This window comes from Lagenorhynchus albirostris, chromosome 8 (assembly GCF_949774975.1).
Source record: "Lagenorhynchus albirostris chromosome 8, mLagAlb1.1, whole genome shotgun sequence".
In the NCBI taxonomy this organism is placed as follows: Eukaryota; Metazoa; Chordata; class Mammalia; order Artiodactyla; family Delphinidae; genus Lagenorhynchus; species Lagenorhynchus albirostris.
The window spans coordinates 41889948-41909120 of NC_083102.1; positions in this window are offsets into that span (position 1 = coordinate 41889948).

Sequence of the window (19173 nt, forward strand, 5' to 3'; positions counted from 1 at the left end):
AACCCACCAGAAAAGTGAAAGGAATTCTCTAAAGGCTTTATAAACAGTTGTGAACATGGTCTGACAGTGTTTTCTTCAATTACCTGCTCATATCCCCACAATGTGCCAGGAAGAGAAAAAAGCCAGTAATATCAACACTTCAGAAGTTATTAGACAGTGGTTTTGAGTCTACATTTCACTGTGATCCACTGGACATAGTTAGAGGTTTATGGCAGTCTAAGGTGATAAATGGAGTTTGGGTCCTAGTCAGTCTTAGAATAGGTCTAGAGGGCCTAATTCCCTATCCATGTGGTTATTTTCTCAGAGACAGCATAGTTGGAAAAGACATAATACTAGAGTTGGAAGAATATCTTCATTGTCTCCCTGACTTGATATAAGGACTACGATGGTAGGAACGGCCAAGTTGAAGACTCTGGAATTATCCCTTTCAACCAAATTATCCCCTTTCAACCAAAATAATAAACCAAAAAAATATATATATATACCACATATCTGGAGAAATTGCAGCAGTTAATGGTAGCATCAAAGAGTTGAAAAATTCAGGGGTGATGATTCCTATACTTAACCATTTTAACCCATCTCTTTTTGGCCTGGGCAAAAGCCAGATAGAGATTGACTCCATTTGGAGAATGACAGAAATTATTGTTAAATTAATAAAGTGGTATTTCAATTGCAGTTGGTGCTTCAGATGTGCATACATTTACTGGAAATTTTTAACAGAGCTCCTGGTACTTATTATGCAACTCATGATTTGACAAATGCTTTTTCTTCTATATCAATTAGCAGATGCAATTAAAAGCAGTAGCTTGTAGGAACAGCAGTACACCTTCACTATCTTGCCTCAGGGCTATGCCAACTCTCCTGCTTTTTGTCATAGTATCGTCCACTGGGACCCTGACCAGCTGACATTCCAGAGAACATCATGCTGGTCCACCACATTGATAACATCATGTTGACTCGACCTGGTAAGCAGTAAGAGCAAATATCTTACATGCCTTAGTAAGATACATACAGTCTAGCAAGCAGAAGAAAAATACCATAAAAATTCATGGGCCCACTCGAAAACATTTTTAGATGTTCAGGAACATGTTGGTGAGAGACAAGTGGGACATGTTGGTGAAAATGAAAAACAAGTTGATTCTCACTTGGTGGTACAATGCTTGGTGGGCCTCACATTTTGAAGGCAATAGGCTCCTCATTTCAAGTTGCTGCTTCAAGTCTTTTACTGAGTTACCTGTTAGATTGCTAGTTTTCAGAGGCTCTTTATTTTCTCCAAGGTATGAAACAAACTGCTCTGTAACTCAGATCTTCTGACGTCACAGATGTATTAGTGCTGGGAGTACCTGTTGCAAATCGGGATGCTGTATGGGCTCTGAGGTAAGCCACAATAGAAAGATCCTGCACAGACCCCTAAACTTTGGAACATAGCCATGTTTCACTCTGCTGATCTTTTCCTTTTGAGAACAGCTTCTGACTTACTACCAGCCTTGGAAGAAACTGAACACCTAATACTACAGAGCCACTCATATTGAACTAGGGTGTTATCTGAGCCATCAAGCCACAAATTAGGGTGGACATGAAAATAATCCATCCTCAAGTGGGAATGGCATACATAAGTTTGGGCTTGAGCAGGCCTGGAAGGCTCAAGTAAAATGCTTGAACAGGTAGTTGACTTAAGACTGTCTGGGTGCTTTCTTCAATGCATCACCACTTCTCCCTCAGTCCAATTCTATGGAATGCAAGAGGAGTCCCCTATGACTCCTTGTTGAAGGAAGTCGTGGTTGGAAGTTGCTGAAGGAAGAAAACACTTGGGCCTGGTTTACATATACATCTGCATGACAAGCTGGGTCCAACTGGGAATTCCAGCTGTCACACCAAAAGTTACACTCTACGGTGGCTCTATAGGCAGTGGGGAAGGGAACTTTCTGTGAAAAAAAATCTTTAAGCAGTACATCTGGTTGTCCACTTTGCCTGAAAGGAGAGATGTCCTGAGGTATGGATCTACTCTTATTCGTAGATAGTGGTTAAGTTGCCCAGCTGATTAAAGGCTTGGAAAGAATGAGGTTGACTACAAGAAAGTATATAGAATATGCAGCTGAACTGTGTAGAACAGCTATAGAGTGGGAAGATATTTGAGTCCCATGTGAATACTCTTCAAAGGGCATCTACTACAGAGAAGACTCTTAATATTCAGGCGGACAAGATGGTCTGTTCAGTGGATGAAATTTGTCTTCTTTCCTTAGCCACCCCAGTGCTTGCTTGCTCAGTGGGCCCATATGCGAAACTGCCAGGGGCCCATGTATCAAATAGCCATGATGGTACAGGGAGAGGGTAGTCATGGGCCTAACCTTATCTAATTTGATCTGGATACTCTGAATTTACATTCTCTGCCCACAATGCCTCTGCCAACACCATCATCTGTGGGATTAATTCACCATTACATCTCTAACCAAGGGACTCATTTCATAGCAAGAAAAATCCAGCAATGAAATCGCCCTCATAGAACTTACTGATCTTATAATATAGCCCATCACTCAGAAGCATCTGGCCTGATGGTAAACAGCTTACTGCAGATTCAGCTACACAGCACTTGCTGAGAGATAAACACCCTGAAAGACTGAGGTACTGTATTAGTTTTTTGTTGCTGCTATAAAAAATTACCAGAAACTTAGTGGCTTAAACAATGCAAATTTATCATCTTACATTTCTGTAGCTCAGAAGTCTGACACAGGTCTCGCCTGTGTTAAGTCTTTGGTAGGGCTGGGTTCCTTTCTGTAAGCTCTGGGTAGGATCAATTCCCTTGCCTTTCCCCAGCTTTTAGAAGCTATCTGCTTTCCTTGCCTCTTGGTTCCCTTCCTCCTTCTTCAAAGCAACTAAAGGAGAGTTGAGTCTGTGTCATATCTCATTACTCTGACCTTGCTTCTATCATCACATCTGCTCTTCTGATTCTCTTCTGCCTCTCTCTTCTACTTTTAAGGACCCTTTTGATTACACTGGGCCCACGTGGATAGTTCAAGCTACTCTTCCTATCTTAAGATCAGCTTATTAGCAACTTCAGTTCCATCTGTAATGTTAATTCTCTTTTGCTATGTAGGCTGACATATTCACAGATTCCTGGGACTGGGGTGTGGGCATCTTGGTGGGGAGTGAGGTGGGGGGGTGGCATTATTCTACCTACTGCAGACGCTGTCCTTCAGGATGTAATACATACTCTGAACCACAACCGATATATGGTGCTATTTCTCCAACAGCCATAATATAGAAGACTAGATATAAAGGAATGGAAGGAGGCGATATAAAGGAATGACCCCTCTGTACTTAATGACTCCTTGAAGATTGTTAGCTTTCCAACCCCAAGACCTTGGGCTATGATTATTTAGAGGCCTTGGTTCCTGGGGGAGAAATGTTTCCCCTGGGAGACAGAGCAATGATTCTACTAAATCTGGCTCTGAATCTGTGCTCCTTATGGCACTGAACAAACAGGAAGAGAAGGGGGTACAACACTGGTTGAGGCATCAGATCCTAATTACCAAGGAGAACTGGGTTGCTGCTACATAATGGGAGCATGGTGAACTCTCAAGAACCAGATTTCACTGGGACACCTCTTATGTCTTCTATATAAGTTTAATGAAAGACTACAGCAATTCAGTAAAGGCAATAGCACTACGACCTCAGAAAATTCAAGAATGAAACTTTAGATCTTCTCACCAAATAAAAATCCTTGACTAGCTGAGATGCAAGCTGGGGACAAAGGGAACATGAAATGGGTGGTAGAAAAAGAAAGTGATAAATATTAACATGGCCTGATAATCAGTTACAGAAATGAGGACTATAGTGATAATGCATATTTTGTCATCCTCCATATACACAACATATTATAATATACTATGATATGATATAATATGTACACACACACACAATAACTTCTTTTCCTTCTCCTCTATTATGTGTAGGAAATTTTGGCGGCTGCTTATTTATAAATTACCAGACCAGAGGAGTCACATGTGATCCTAAAGGGAAGAATTGTATCACCTGGTGATTCTAGACCTTGAAATGGATAGAAGTGGACTCTGAAATGACTGATTTTTGTGTCTCCCCTTCCTAAGAGAGTGAGAGTCTTCATTTGTATGAATAATAGAAGCATGAGGTTGATGTTGTTTGGGAAATAAAAATGGGTGGGAATGTAGAACAGCTGTTGAGTGGCAGAAGAGGTGGACTGAGCCAGCTCGATGCCTGTTTGCTCTCAGATCCATTCCTCACACTTCCCCTGCTCTGCTTCACAAGGTGATGACCCTGGCAAATTGTATTTCCAAGGTTCTGTTTCTAAATGGATTCTGGTCAGGCCAGCTAGTGGTGGGGCTGGTGGGCAATTAAGGCCTGCCAAGGTGGCAGGGCCCTAGCGCTTATCCCATCTCTCTGTACTTAGGGCAGCTCCTCTGTCATTGCAGCTTCTTCTCTATGGTTTCAGCTCTGGCTGTGTAGCCTGCACTGTCATTCCAGTCCCTGGCACACGACAGCTCCTGGTTTCTCCAGTCACAGGGGTGGTAGCAACTTCTTGTTGTTGCTAATTTGAGTTGCCTCCCCTTTTTCTGTTTGGCTTTTTAGCCTTTTCAATCTCTGTGCCTGGATCCCCACCTCAAATTCCCTCTACTGAGCTACCTGGAGTGGGCTGTTTTCCTGACTAAAGCCTGACTAAACCATGTTGGTCTTGGTGAATTCCTCTTCTCCTCATGCTGCTCAGTTGCCTCAACTGTGTGCTATAATCTGTCAAGGGCAACATCAACGTCAAAACACACTTCATTAGATTAAATTACTACATCTTGACATTTTGCCTCTCAAATTCTTATCAGAGCTAAGCTGATGAGTAAGGAAATGTGTGCCCAACAGGCTTTCTTGGTTAAATTCTCTAGTTAAAAGAATTCATCAACTGTATCTCTGACATTTTCTCTTCCTGTTAAAACCTGTATCAGTTATTCATTGCTGCACAACAAATTACCCCAAAACTTAACTTCTTAAAATAACAAACGTTTATCATTTCACATTATGTCCAAGGGTGGGGAATATGGGAGCAGCTTGCCTGGGTATTCTAAGTCAGGATTTCTCATGGGGTTGCAGTCAAGCTGTTGGGCAATACTGAATCATCTAGAAACTTGACTTGGGTTGGAGGATCTGTTTCTAAGCTTGGCTGTTGGCAGGAGACTTCCATTCCTAAGTACATGGGCTTCTATATAGGGTTGCTCATAACATGGCAGCTTGCTTCCCCCAGAGAGACAGCTCAGAGAGACAGACAGAGACAGAAACAGACAAGAAACCTTCAGTATTTTATGACCTCATCTGGGAAGTGATACACCATCACTTCTGTTGTATCCTATTGGTCACACAGGCCAACCCTGGAGCAATATAGGAGGGGACAGCCCAAGGATGTGAGGCCAGCAGGTGGGTTCACTGGGGGCCATCGTGGAGGCTGGCTACCACAGAACCTATGATCAGTCATCAAGAAATACCAAGGGAATTCCCTGGGGGTCCAGTGGTTAAGACTCCACACTTTTACTGCCAACAGCGTGGATTGGGGAACTAAGATCCCACAAGCCACGTGGCACAGCCAAAAAAGAAAACAAAACAAAAAGGACCGGTTTCCTTCGTTTTTGATATTTTATATATAATTTTTACTTTGAGAAAGTTGAGGCTAGAAAGAGGAAAATAGAACATAATTGGATATTAAATAGTCATGTAAATGTTTTTACAGTCTCAATAAGCCTGTTTCAACCTTCCAAAATATCTTTTGCTAGAATTCATAATTTTCAAAGGGAAATTTCATATTTTTTAAAATTTCACTTGTGCCTCACAAAAGTACAACTTTTACCACAATTAACTAATAGGAAAAAAAATACCATGAAGAATGTGAGGCAGACATTTTTCTCTATCTTTCATAGATGGAAAAGTCTGAGGTTCACAGCCTGCGGGGGTTACTCAGAAGGAGTGAGGAGAATGCAGTTTTCTGACTCCTGGTCTAGCAGGCTCTTTACTCACTTTGCTGCTTTATCTTTGAAATGTAAACAGACTCCAAATTCATTTGGTTTTTGTTTTAAAACAACACCTTGTGAAGGACCCAAGGTGGTTATTTTTACTGGTGTAAAATCACTAATGTAAAATAAGACTCGTAATTGGTCTTATGGATTCTCTTTCCAAAGCAATAGTTAAAGTGGTTATCTCCCTTTTAAGAGGGCCAGTCTGCGTACTTAGCAAATCCGCATAATTTATTCTAAGAGGTCTAAGGGGATTTTCATTTTCAGGTTTCTTTTACTCTGCAGCCTTTTAAGCTAGAAGGCTAATCATTCTGCATTATGGTAAGCGTCAAGTCAAGAATGGAAGCCTCTCTGTACCCAACCCTGACAAGTTAGTTTTTTCGTTTTTGTTTTTAGTAGGAGAATATTGCTTTTCTCTAACACCATGGTTTGGTTAAATAAGAGTTTAACTATTTAAGAACATTCAAGATAGCGTTTCTAAAAATTATCATTATTAACGTTCATCTACTTGTTTTTCTCTTTTACTAAGAAATTCTGCTAATTTAAATGAAAATAAAAATACCCATCAGGGTCCAATATGAAGCAACTATAACTTAAATTAATAATAGATTAGTAGTTCCCCAACCTGCCCAACACTTCTCTGCAGACTTTAAATGGAATGTTTGCTTCCACCCACCTCTCCATCCCCCAGTGTCCTATCGCGCTCCCACAAGAAGCAGACAGTACTGACAGGCCTGGCTTATATGACCAAGTGCACAGATTGAATTAGAAAGCTGGCTTTGAGTCATTAGCAAGTATAAAAAAGAAGAAAACGAATGGTGCTTTTCCACTCATGTGACCCACAGTGTCGTGAATGCTGCTTGAACAGTGTGTCTGACACATCACACATCACAACACAGATTCCCCACTCAATTAGGGGTGAGAGTGTTCTATTTCCACAGCTGCTCAGTCTCCACCCTTCTGGGCTCTCAGGTTGGCTGCTCCTTGCTGTTCTTACATTCTGTAAGCCCCAAATCCAAGGTGTGGTAAAGATTCTCCATTCCCCCTTTTTTTCCTTAGCTCTAATATAAAAGCTTCATGTTTTGGAACATTAATGCTTGAAAAGTTTGCTAAAGTTGGAAATAAAGACAACGAACTGAAGATGGATGGCCATCAAGAAAAGGAAAGAATGGAGGGAGAAAGGAAAGAGGAAGTCAACAAAGAAAGGATTTAATGGGGTTTTATAGAAAATTTACCTTGCTACTACATAAAGAACAGATAAAAACCCAATCCTTACTCTTTAAACCTATCTGTACATTAATAGATCTGGCAGATCATAAATGCATAACTGAAATGGGAAAAATGGAGGGCAAGGGCCAGTACGCCAGCAATCATTATGCCTCAATTACTGTCTTCATGTGAAATCAAGATGCTCTAATCAGTGTTCACTCCTTGGAGATTAACCAACAAATAAATAATCTGTATGCTACAATAAATAGATTTTTTTTAAATACAGAATTAATCCTTTGTTGAACAAAAAGCCACCAGAATCTCACTAGCTCTGAGGTCAATTGTTTGGCTAATCCCTGTCCTCAATGTATTTGTCACTGAACTTTTGTTAAAGCATCTACATTAATGGTTCTCAAAAAGAACCACAGAGTTAGAATCTGTTTATGTAATACGCAGATCCCTAGACCCCTGAAAACATGGTTCTAATTCAACAAGTGGGCGTGGGGCGAGAGAGGAGTTCCTCTCAGCTTTCTGTTATAGAATGTCCCAAGAAGGACTGAAAAATCCTCCAAATGTAGTCCATCTCAGAACTTGTTGAAATGCAGGCTGACCCAAACTTACAGAATCAGAATCCATATTTTAACAAGATCCCCAAATGCTTTGTATGTAAATGAAAGCATGAGAAGTACCATTCTAGAGTAAGCAGCAGCAAACTTTTTTTATAAAAGACCAACTGGTAAATATTTTAGGCTTCCTAGGCCATGTGGTCTCTGTCACAGCTACTCTGCTCTGCCCCTGTCCTGCAAAGGCAGCCAATAAAACGGTTCTATAAAGTACGGCCCGTGGGCCAAATCTGACCAGTCACTTGTTTTTATACAGCCTGCTAGCCAAGAATGGTCTTTACATTTTAAAATGGTTTAAAAATATCAATAGAAGAATAATACGTTGTGACATGTGAAAATTATAGACATTCAAATTTCAGTATCCATAAATAAAATTTTATCAGAACACAGCCACATTTATTTGTTTACATATTGCCTATGGCTGCTATTATTTTACAATGGCAGAGTTGAATAATTGTGACAGAGTCCATATGGCCTGCAAGCCTAAATATTTACTATATGGCCCTTTACAGAAAACGTTTGCTAACCCCTGCAATAAAACTTTATTTGTGGACACTGAAATTTGAACTTCATATAATTTTCACATGTCACAAAATACTATTCTTCTTTTGATTTTTAAAACCATTTGAAAATGTTAAAAAAACATTTTTAGTTGGAAGGATGTACAAAAGCCAGTAACATTTGAAGCAACCTGGTTCTCAAAGCTTCCTTTGTGAAACACAACCCAGGTTTCCTGAAAAGAAAAAAATCTTCTTAAGCAAGGTTTCCCAAGCTCAAGTGTGGCCAATAGTAATTTCATTTCTCCTTAATGAAGTCACCCCTTCCCTGGTCTCAGTCACATGGTTTGGGAGGACTTCCACTACCACCAAATTCCAGGGGTTACAAACTCCCAAACAAACCAATCAGTGAACTCCTATCCTTTGGATCATGGTTTGGGGTTCAAGGCACATGATCCTAAACAAGGGCCAATGAGGTGTTAATGACATTTTCTGGACTCCTTTCTCTGCAGATGCTACTGATGACTATTTCCTAACAGATGCAAACAAGGAAGAATGTAGCCATGAGTCCAGGGGACAGCCACCTTGTGACGCCCCCAAAAAAAGCCTGCCAAAAATCAGCACCAACACCAAGAAGCCAGAGATGAGAAAAAGAGACTTCCTTTGTGCCTTGAATCACACTTCACCTGAAACTACACCAAAACTATTTAAGTGGGTAGGCCAACAAATTCCCTTTATTGTTAAACGAAGTTGAAAAAAATTTCCCACTATTAGCAACACAGACTCCTAACTGATGCACACATTATCTCCACCCCCCTTCCTTAATATTTTATTTCAAATACTTGCATTTTATCTGGTCATATGTAAATCCTCCTCCTCCAACCCCACATCCCCCAAAATGAGCAAATCAACCTTGTCAGCCTGTCAACCTTAAAATCCAAAGATCACTGTTGTACAACCCAAATGACAAGGAACTCCTCTGGAAGTCAAACCCTGATGCCAAGGGCAGGACTACAAGTTTTCTTCTATGCTCATGACCAAATGAGGCCTTGCTGCAGAATTCAGGTTTGGTTCTTAGAACAGTTGTGTGGGCTTCATGAGCATCATCAAAGCCTAATATGTGTGAGCCATGACTGAGAGAATGTAGCTGCATAAATTAGGAAACCAATGACAGGTAATGAGAAGGCTTTCCTACCCCTCAGCAAAGCTCCTGTCAGAGGGTCAGCAGAAGTCAGGCAACCTGGTTCAAGGACATGACCAGCAGTGTAGGTGATTTGGGGCATGTCACTTCCTGATCTGGGCTTCAATTTTCCATTTCCTCATCCACAAGATGGGAGGGGCTGAATTTTAGTGACCCTGTTGGTCTTCTCACACATTCTGCAATGTCTTGGTCCCTGCTGCAGTAATCCAAGCTAAGGACCTCACCTCCCACAGTACCCTCTATGTAATGTGTTTGTGTGGGGTGGGGTGGGGTGGGGTGGGATGGGGGGGGAAACTTGCTGGTGGCTCTTTTTTTCTCAACTTGCATAGAGTCAGTCATGCCTTTCTAGTATTCACCCTTGACAGAAACAACAGACATATCAGAAGTCACCCTTTCCTGTTAAGGTATGGTGGGAAATGATGAAAGTTATAGGTTTCAGTGTGGGACTTTGATTCATCACAGATGGATTCTCAGAAGAGGTGGGACGTTCTTGTTTCTCACTAGCTCTGGTCAAATCCAAAGCTAAATGTGGCCAATAGGAAGACTGCAGTGCCATGAGAAAGACTAGGAATTCAGGAGCTTTTTGGGGTGCTTGGTTCAAATGTGTGTTCCTTCACCCGCCTCTGCCCTGTTAGGCACCAGGGAACCTGAGTCTAGTCACTCTGGGTAGAACCAAGAAATACACAAAATTCTTAGGTGCTTTGGATTCAGGTAGACTTTGAACCACACATTGAAACATCACTGTCCAAAAAAGTACTTTTTTCAGAATGTTTAAAATAAACAATAGCCATTTATAATAACATCTTATTTTTTAAATGTTTCCAAATGATGTGACCTACTGGATCATTACAAAAGCCCTGTGACATAGACAGTATTTATTATCAAATAAAAATTATGAGATTTATTTTACAATGAAATGATGTGTATAAAAGCACCTGCCACAGATTTTGATATACCTTAGGTCTAGGTAAATGTTAGTTATCATTATAACTAGCAGTTATACAATATAAGAAGCATCCAATCATTTTCCAAAAGAGTGAATTGTGGCACAAAGGACAAGTGACTGACAAGAAGTCATCCTGACTAGTAAAGGTCTTCAGAATCCTGCCAAATATGGTAGCCTCCACCCCTAGGTGCCTCCTTAGAAGAAGAGAACTTTCTGAGGTTTGTTGTTTGCTTGATTTCTTCCAGACACATTGGTTTTGAAGTGTTTTTGGAGTTGCAGAAGAGTAGGGGCTAAAAGTGCTGGGAGATGGGAACACAGGAGAAAGAAAAACAAGAATTCTAACCTATGCTCCACCAACTATTAGCTGTGTGATTTATAGTAAGTTACATAACCTCTGTGTGCCTTAGTTTCCTCATCTGTAAAAATTAAATGAGATAATATAGGTAAGGTGCTTAGAATATTGCCAGGCACATACAAGCACTTGAAACAATTTAATCATTATATGGGCCATTTGCTTCACCTCACAGGAAGAAAAGCAGCACTAGGCTTTTGGGGTAGCTGATGAGCTGAGGCTAGTGCTGGCTGAAGCTGAGAGCAGTCCTTAAGTATTGGGCTGTGTGCCCAGCACATCCCACTTAAGGACCATTCACAAACATTCACTACTTAGAAGGTCACTTTAATAATTAGTCTTGTTTTGCTAATTATATTTTACTGATTAGAAACTACTGCTGACAATACTGGGGTTGCTGAGAGTGCTAATTTTTTAGCTGCCATCTGAAAATAATAATGACTGATTTTGCTGTCCAGACATTTACCTTTAAACTGACCGTGTCAATAGCGCACTGTGATGGGAATACAAAGAGGGAACTCTGGAGGCTAGAAGATGCTGTTGTATGATTCCCTCCCTGGCATTTCCAGACCTGACATTTAGCCCTAAACCTGACACCCCAACCCCGACGTAAATATTCCTTAACATCAGGAGATAGTTGCTTGCTTGTAGAAGATTAAAAACAAATCTAAAGAATGTGGTTTGTAAAAACACTTTGCTAATAACTAATAACAAATAACCTGTGCTTAAGGAGACCCTACCCTGTGCTCAGCATTCTACATGCATCATCTCATTTAATGTGCCCAACAGTCCAATAACGCAGGTGCTAGTATTCCATACATTTTACAGCTAAGGCAAAGAGGCACAAAGAGACGACGTGAAGTGCCCAGTCACACATATAGCAAGTGGCAGAGAAGAAACTTGAACCCAGCAAGTCATGAATAAAACCAGCAAGTCTATAAGTAATCTTTGGACTTCTTTGGTCCCTCTCCACCCCTTCTGTTTTTTAATTAAAGGGGAGAGAGCTTTTTTTTTTAAAAAAAAAAAGAAGATATAATTCTAGTGTAGTAATAGTATTAACACCATTTGTGCGCACCACGTGGTCCGCATAACACTTACGATGCATCATCTCAGTTTATCTTCAGGAGGACCTAGAGTTAAGTATCTATCCAGATCCATTCTACAGATGAGAAACAGAGGCTCAGAGAAGTTCAGTGATTTGCCCCAACGCCAAAGAGTTAGAAAGGGTCGAGTTGGGAGGTAGGAAATAAAAGTCTAATAAACTGTCAGCCTGAGAAGGGCTGTGTTGAGACGGCCCAAGCCGCCGCCAGACCCCGAGCCTCGGCCTTTCTCAAAGCGCTCCAGAAGCGCTGCAGCTGAGCCGGGACAGGCGGCAGTCTGGGGACCCAGCCCCCACCCAGCCCTGCGCTAATGGGGGTAAAGCTCGGCCGGCGCCATCCTGCAAGCCGAGTCTGATAATAACCCTGATTAAATGGCGGGGCAGCCAAGGGAAGGCCCCCGCCGCCGCCAGCGCCACCGTCACCGCGCCGACTAAGCAGGGACCGGCAGCGGCGGGGCCTCTAACTTGGACGTCTGCGTCCCAGCCGCAGGGACTGCGGCGGTCGGAGCCGAGGGCACCGTCTCTGGCCCCGGGCCCTGGGTTGGAGCCGCGTCTGCGGGACGGTAGCCCGAGCGCCTCGAGCAGAGAGGTGGGTCGGGGTCCGCTTCTCCACCATTCGGTCGTTCGCAGGGACCCCTTACAGCGTCACTTCAGGAATCATCTTTAGGAATCTGAGTCCACCTCTAGAGTCACCAAGTGATGGAACTTAGTGGAATCGAGCATACAGCGCTGTTGTCCCCTTTACTCTGGGCTGTCGTGGCCCCTCCAAGGTGGAGGTCTGGGCCGATGACAGCCGCAAAGGGGATGGGTTGGTGGGAGAGAACCAGCGGATCCCAGAGTCAAGAGGCGAGAGTGAGCCTTGCAAGCCCCTGGGCTCGGTGAGTCTGCGCCTCTCCGTTGCGGAAAGTGTCCTGCCGCTTCCTGCCATCGCATCTCCGTAACTGGGGCTGCCGCTCCCAGTGTGCTCAGCCGGCGCCGGGCACTGTGCGAGCCTCCCGCTTTACGCTAGGGAAACTAAGGCTCACAGTAGCCAGATAGCCCACGGTCACTTCGCCAATAAAGGACAAAGCTGGCTTCAAACCTCCAAAACTTGAAAGTCGGCCTCCCATACTTGGGGATACGCAGACTCCAGCCAAGCTCTGCATGATCCCCAGGGCCAGCCCCGCCTCCATCCCCCCTCGCCGCCTCCGCTGCCTCCGCGGAGCCTGCAGATTAGTCGGTAATTACCCCCAGGAAAGAAGAAATAATGACAAAGGCCGCCTGGGCTCGCGGTCTATGTGCGACACCGAAAGACCTTTACGTGGCCTGCCTTCTGTTTTGCACGCCGGGCGGGTGGACCGTGGGCATGCGAGTTACATCTGCCCACATTTGAAGGAACAATGTTCTCTGGCCCGGTGAGCATACAACAAAGACAGGCAGGTGTTTACGGGTTTCTGGGGCTGCTATATGCAACAGAGAATTCAGCCCTTTCCTCCGAACTGCCTCTGCTTCCAGAACCGGAAACTAGCCAAGTTAGTGATAGCATTCAATATGGGTTGGAGGTTAAGATTGCGGAGCTAAACGACTTGGGTCACACAGTCCAAGATTGCCTCCCGCTCCACCATGAAACTATCCGTGTGCACTAGATCAACTGAGTTACTTCGCGTTCTGAGCCTCATTTTCTGCAACTTTAAAATGCAGATGACAATGCTACCCGACAGATACTATTATCAACATTATGTATTTCTTGGGAAGCCTAGTGCAGCGCCAGGCACATATTAAGTGCGCAATAGAAGCTCTTTGCAATGCATTGAAAAACTAGCATCCAGGACTTGAAATGTACGCAAAATGCCTTCAAACTACGTGAGTTAATGGAAGAAGATGCAGCCCAAAGGCCATCTGTGGACCTCCAGTCTTTCCAGCGAGGGCGTTCACAACAGAGAGGCCGCGTGTCTGAGCATCCCCGGGGACCTGGCCGCTTCCTAGTGGTGAAGTATGAGTTTCTCTTACACCATAGAAATCGAGTGAGACCCAGAGCCTTTCACAGACTCCAGAGAGAAAGCTGTTTCTTACATTCCTTACAATTCCAGGGTGGAAACTGGGGCTCTTGGACACAGTTCTCCATCAGATCTAATCTGTATCAATTACAAATTTGTAATTTGTATTAAATTGAAAAGGGGCCTCGCCAAAGTTCCAGAGTTGGCCAATAGTAGTATCTGTGAAGTTCTTTACCCTCACACGGACATTAACCTTCACAACAAACTTGATGTAGGTATTATCATCAGAAAACCATATTTTACAGATATGGAAATAGAGGCACTTGCCCAAACTGGTATTTCTAATGCCAGGCTCCACACCTTCCTCTGCAAGCTTTTTAATTAAGGTTGTTTAGTCTGCCTTTATGCCCTTACATCCTAAGAGTTCTTTTAGCTCAATGTTGAGAAAACTGTAATGTGTACTTTTCATATCGATGTTCTTTTATACATCTCCAACTAGGTTTTGAATCCTTGATAGGCAGGGATAATATGCAAATTATCCAGCCCCATCCCCACCCCAATAACCCAATGCCTTGTCCACAATGAATGAATGCCCATGAACAGTTGAATTGGGTATCTCTGCTCCTTGTTTCCTCAAGTCTTTATCACAATTTCTATTTATTTGTGTGTGTATGGTTTCATGTGTTTATTATTGGTGTCTCCCACCAGACTGTGAGTTGCATGAGGCAGAAATTTTAGGGTTCTGATCACTGGTCTATTCATGGAACCTAGCACAGTACCCAGCCCAAAGTAAGTACCAGGTAATATTAGATAAATGAACAAATACTCTGCATTCTTTATATTTTACTGGATGCATACATCTTTGTTCCCTTACATAATACATGCTTCAAGTCGTCTGGAACATGCTGACATTTGGGAATAGGCACCCAAGCCCTTACTGGGTGTATTTTGCCCTCCGTGGGTAAGGGAATAAAATGAGCTTCAATCAAATTGCTTCTGGGGAGACTTGCAATGGGGGCTGGCAGCAGATACCTTGTAGGACTACTTCCTGCCTGGGTCTTCCCCGCCTTGATCTCCCAAACCTCTTGATAAGGACCCAGACAAGTTGTCACCAAACAGCTGGCTCTAGCTCCTGAAAATCGAAGGCAGGACATGCTCCAGCAATCACCCAGGGGACAGGGTGCAGTTGGTTGTTGGAAGGCTGGATCACCTTCCAAAATGTGGTAATCGCTATAAGTTTAATTAGGTGACATCTGCAAAACTGACACTACTTTGCGAGAGGAGGGGCGCTGACAAGACAGCTGTGGTTGCTCTTCTACGGAAATTGCCTCATTTAGTTTTCAGTTTGTTTTTAAACACCTAAGAAATCACAGCTCAGGAAGGATGCCTGGGACGCCTGTCTGGCTGTGGTGTGCCCTCCACACAGGCCCCACGCCTCCCCACCGGTGGGCCAGGGCACCCGGCCAAGATGACCTTCATCCTGATGCAGGGGACCATCCTCTGTCCTCCTTCCTCCTCCTAGTGGGGGTTCCTGCTTAAACAGTTCAGTGTGCACGATAATGGCAGGGGCGATGCTTTCAAAGCTAGAGATTTGGGTGGAAATCATCGCTCTACTGATTATTATCACTATAATTTCGATCAAATTCGTAACCTTCCTGACCCAGCCAAGACTAGGATGAGAGCCTAAAATTTAAGGGGGTGCCAAAAAAGACTAATAAATAAATGATATTTCAATGCAGTAATTTAAAAGATCAAAGTTCATGCAAAAATTCATGATGTACGAAATAGCTAAGTGTTAAACACAGGATCGGTCAGCAGCCAGGCGGTTGAGACAGGGGAGGCGACGACGTCCCAAGAGGAGGATTGGAAAAGGAGGGCGGGAGCCCGTATGGAGGAGGAGGAAAGAAGGTGGAGGAGGAAGGAGGGTGGAGGAGGGGTGGGAGAGAGCAGGTCTGGATTCGTCGCCCACAGGGTCAGAAGAGATTTCTTTGCTGTTCTTGGGGTCACGCTGCGAGTTTTGCACCCAATTCTAATGTACAAGTTCTGCCCTGGTCAGGAGGAGACCTGGGGCGCCTAGGGTCGGTCCCTGCAGTCTAGAGCGCCTGCGGAACAAACCTGCATGCGAGTGGTCGAGAGAAGGAGCGGGAGGGTCGCGACCCTAAGGGATCAGCCTGTGAGGAGCTCTGAGGCCCCGCGCCTGATCTCTGCCCGTAGGCCCGGTGGCTCCACGCGACGGGAACCGGGGAAAGCCCCGAGCGTCCAAGTTCCCGTAGCCGGGCGGTGGCGCGCACCCACAGACGCCGACCTCCTCGAGCTTGAGGCCCGGCCGGCAACGTCGCAGTGCCGGGGGCTCTGGCCCGGAAAGATTTTTCCCTTCACTATCTGAGGGCGTAGGCCCTGGAGATGGGCGCAAACTGCCTTAGGCCCACAGGACGTCCCTTTCCTGGGTTCCACAGCCGGGCGCCAGTGTCAAGTCCCGGGCCGCTTGGGCGCGCACGCCCTCACAAACACACACACACACACACCCCGCTGGATGACACTCTGGCCGCGCCCCTCGAGGAGCTGATCTATGCTTCGCCCTTAGAACCGGAATTGGGCGAGGGCGCCTCGAGTCGCGCGGCCCTGGGGCCTCCAAAGTGGACCTGAGCTCCGGACGTTCCGGGCCCGTTCTTGCGGCCGGGGCTGGAGGGAGCGCTTCTCGGGGACCACTTGGGTTCAAAAAATCTTAATTCCGTCAGGATGTGCATTTGAGCCTTGGTCCGGGTTCCTCCGAGGAAAGGCTCAGACCACTCCCCTCGCCGCACAGTGAAATCGGAGGCTGCGCCGCGCGCTCCCTACCCAGCCCAGGGATGCGCGCTGTTCACGGCGCTCCCCCGGGACGTGTAGCACCGGCTTCCAGGGGTTGCGGCCGCGCTCCCTACGCTGCTTCGGGTGTCTTTCTTGTTCGGTAAACCGAATTTAGGAATCCAAAGGCACCGAAGCCCATTTCTTTTGCTTTTAAGGAGTTTACCAAAAAGAGCGGAAAACAGGATGGGGACGAGATCTCGGGAGTAGAGCTGCCCTTGCGTTGAGAAGCGGGTCTCCTTTCTCGCCCTCGGGTACCGGGCTGTGCTCTTGATGTGGCACCGGGTCCTGCCGCTCCGGGCGCAGTCGTCCCACGCGGGTGGAGGGTCCCTACCGCTGTCAGCGGAGGGTTCTGCGTTAGTGTTAACGTCCATTAAGCGAGGGGCTATTGGCCAAAATCGTGAAACCGTTTCTTCCTGCACAGTTCTGGGGTCGACCAACTTTTGAGTTCCGGAGACTACAAATGACAATTTGAAACGGTAGTGTGTATAAAGAGACATCTCCCAGTCCTCCATATAATCAAACTCCGTATAACCAGACTCAGACATATAACCCCAAATTTTAATTCCTAGGCTCCAAAGTTTAGCAAGATGTAAATAATGGTCCACTACCACAATGTGACCCCAATCAGTACATTCCAAAACTGTCTACACAGCTACCTGTACGTGAGCACGCGAAGGAAAGATCTCTGAGATCGCGAAATTGCAGCTCAAAAACTAAATATAATAAAATGCTGTACTCATGGTTTACTTATATTGGGGTGACTGTTTAGGCTTTTTACGCACCTTAACTCGTTTAATCCACAGAGCGATATTCTAGGTAGGAATAAATTATTGGTCTATTTTAATGTAGATGATGAAACTAAGGCTTTGAGAAATTTAGGTAACCTGTACCAAGTCTCAGGGAGGGCTAAAGTGGGCTAAAGTCAAGATTCAAAGCCTTCTCCAAGTGCAAGGCACTTTCCGGTGTCCAAGAGTCGCCCCCGCCCTCCTAAAGTCAGCCTGAGAAGGGCCTGCAGGAAGTGTTAATGTGATTGCTTTGTTCCAACCCCCTCGGTGGCTTTACTTGTTAACCCGCGCTAACACCTGGGTTTTGAAGGGACCTCAGAACTGGGCGATCTCCTCTTCGGGTGGGCTTTGAATCACCCTGTGACGGCACCTCTCTGCCAAGCACTGGTTCCCCGTTTTTACAGCACGGTATTGATTTGCAGAGGCAATAAATCTAAGAGAAGGGACAGTGTGCCCCTGATAATTATGTTGTAGTATACATTTTATTGCCGCGGTTTCAACACCAACGAGATGCATCACTTCTTAGGGATCCCCAAACGGCTCACCTCTAGAGCCCGAATTTGTTTAAAGTAGTCCTTTCAATTCCTGTGGTGTGCCGCCTGCCTCCGCGCGCGCTAGCTTAGCTTCCTATTTTGCCTGCAGTAGGATGAACAGTCAAAGTTCGCTGCCCACCAGAGACCCAGAATTGGGCTAAGGCTGCGTGGGCAATTGGAAAAGTGGAAACTGATCGGGGGCAAATCATTTTTCCCCTTGCTCCGCCAATTTTTCTAAAAATGTCCCTGTCATGAAATTATTCAAATTCCAGCCTGAACCGTTAAGATAATTAAGATGTGAAGTTTCCTCATATGAAAACTGAAACCAGCAAATAAGATCTTCGATGCCCAGTTGAAGCATAAAGTTCTAGACTATGACATCACTCACCCAAAACAAACAACCACCCACCTCGTGCCGCCCCCCAAAACCTCATGACAGAAATCTCCCTTCCTGGCCAAACAGTGAGAAGGGACAGGGACAAGCTTGTGCCTTACGTTCAAACAAGGGAAATGTCACTGTTGCATTGACTGAGATAGGGTGTGTGTTGGGGTGGAAGCTTTATTAACCCAAGGGTCTGGGCTGTCCAAAAACAGCAAAGGACCAAAGACTCAAGAACAGAAAAGAATCTGTAGGCGCATGCAGTGGTTTAGCCTCTATTCTTACCAAAGTTTAATCTGAAAGCATTCTCAGCCGGCGTTACTCTACTGTGGATCTCCCGTGAATAGCCCAGGCACAGCTGCAGGGCCCGGGTGTGATCAAAATCTTCGCCTGGAGTGCAGGTCTGCGCCTCTAGCTGGCTGGGCCGATTTTAGGGGAGATGCACCACCCTGCCAGCCAGACCCGGTTTCTCACTCTAAAGCAAATGGACCTGGGCTGGAAGACGGCGAAAATCCCTTCCAGCACAAAAGTCTATAGTTTTACAAATTTCCCCCTAACTTACATACACTCTCTGTACATTGAGACTAATATCAGAATGTTCCTTAGTCACTCTCATGCAGTACATTGTTAGAAACTATTGATACACGGTGACAAGACAGGCTTAAATCACGAGTCCCCCAGCTGTCATCATGTTACTTTCATG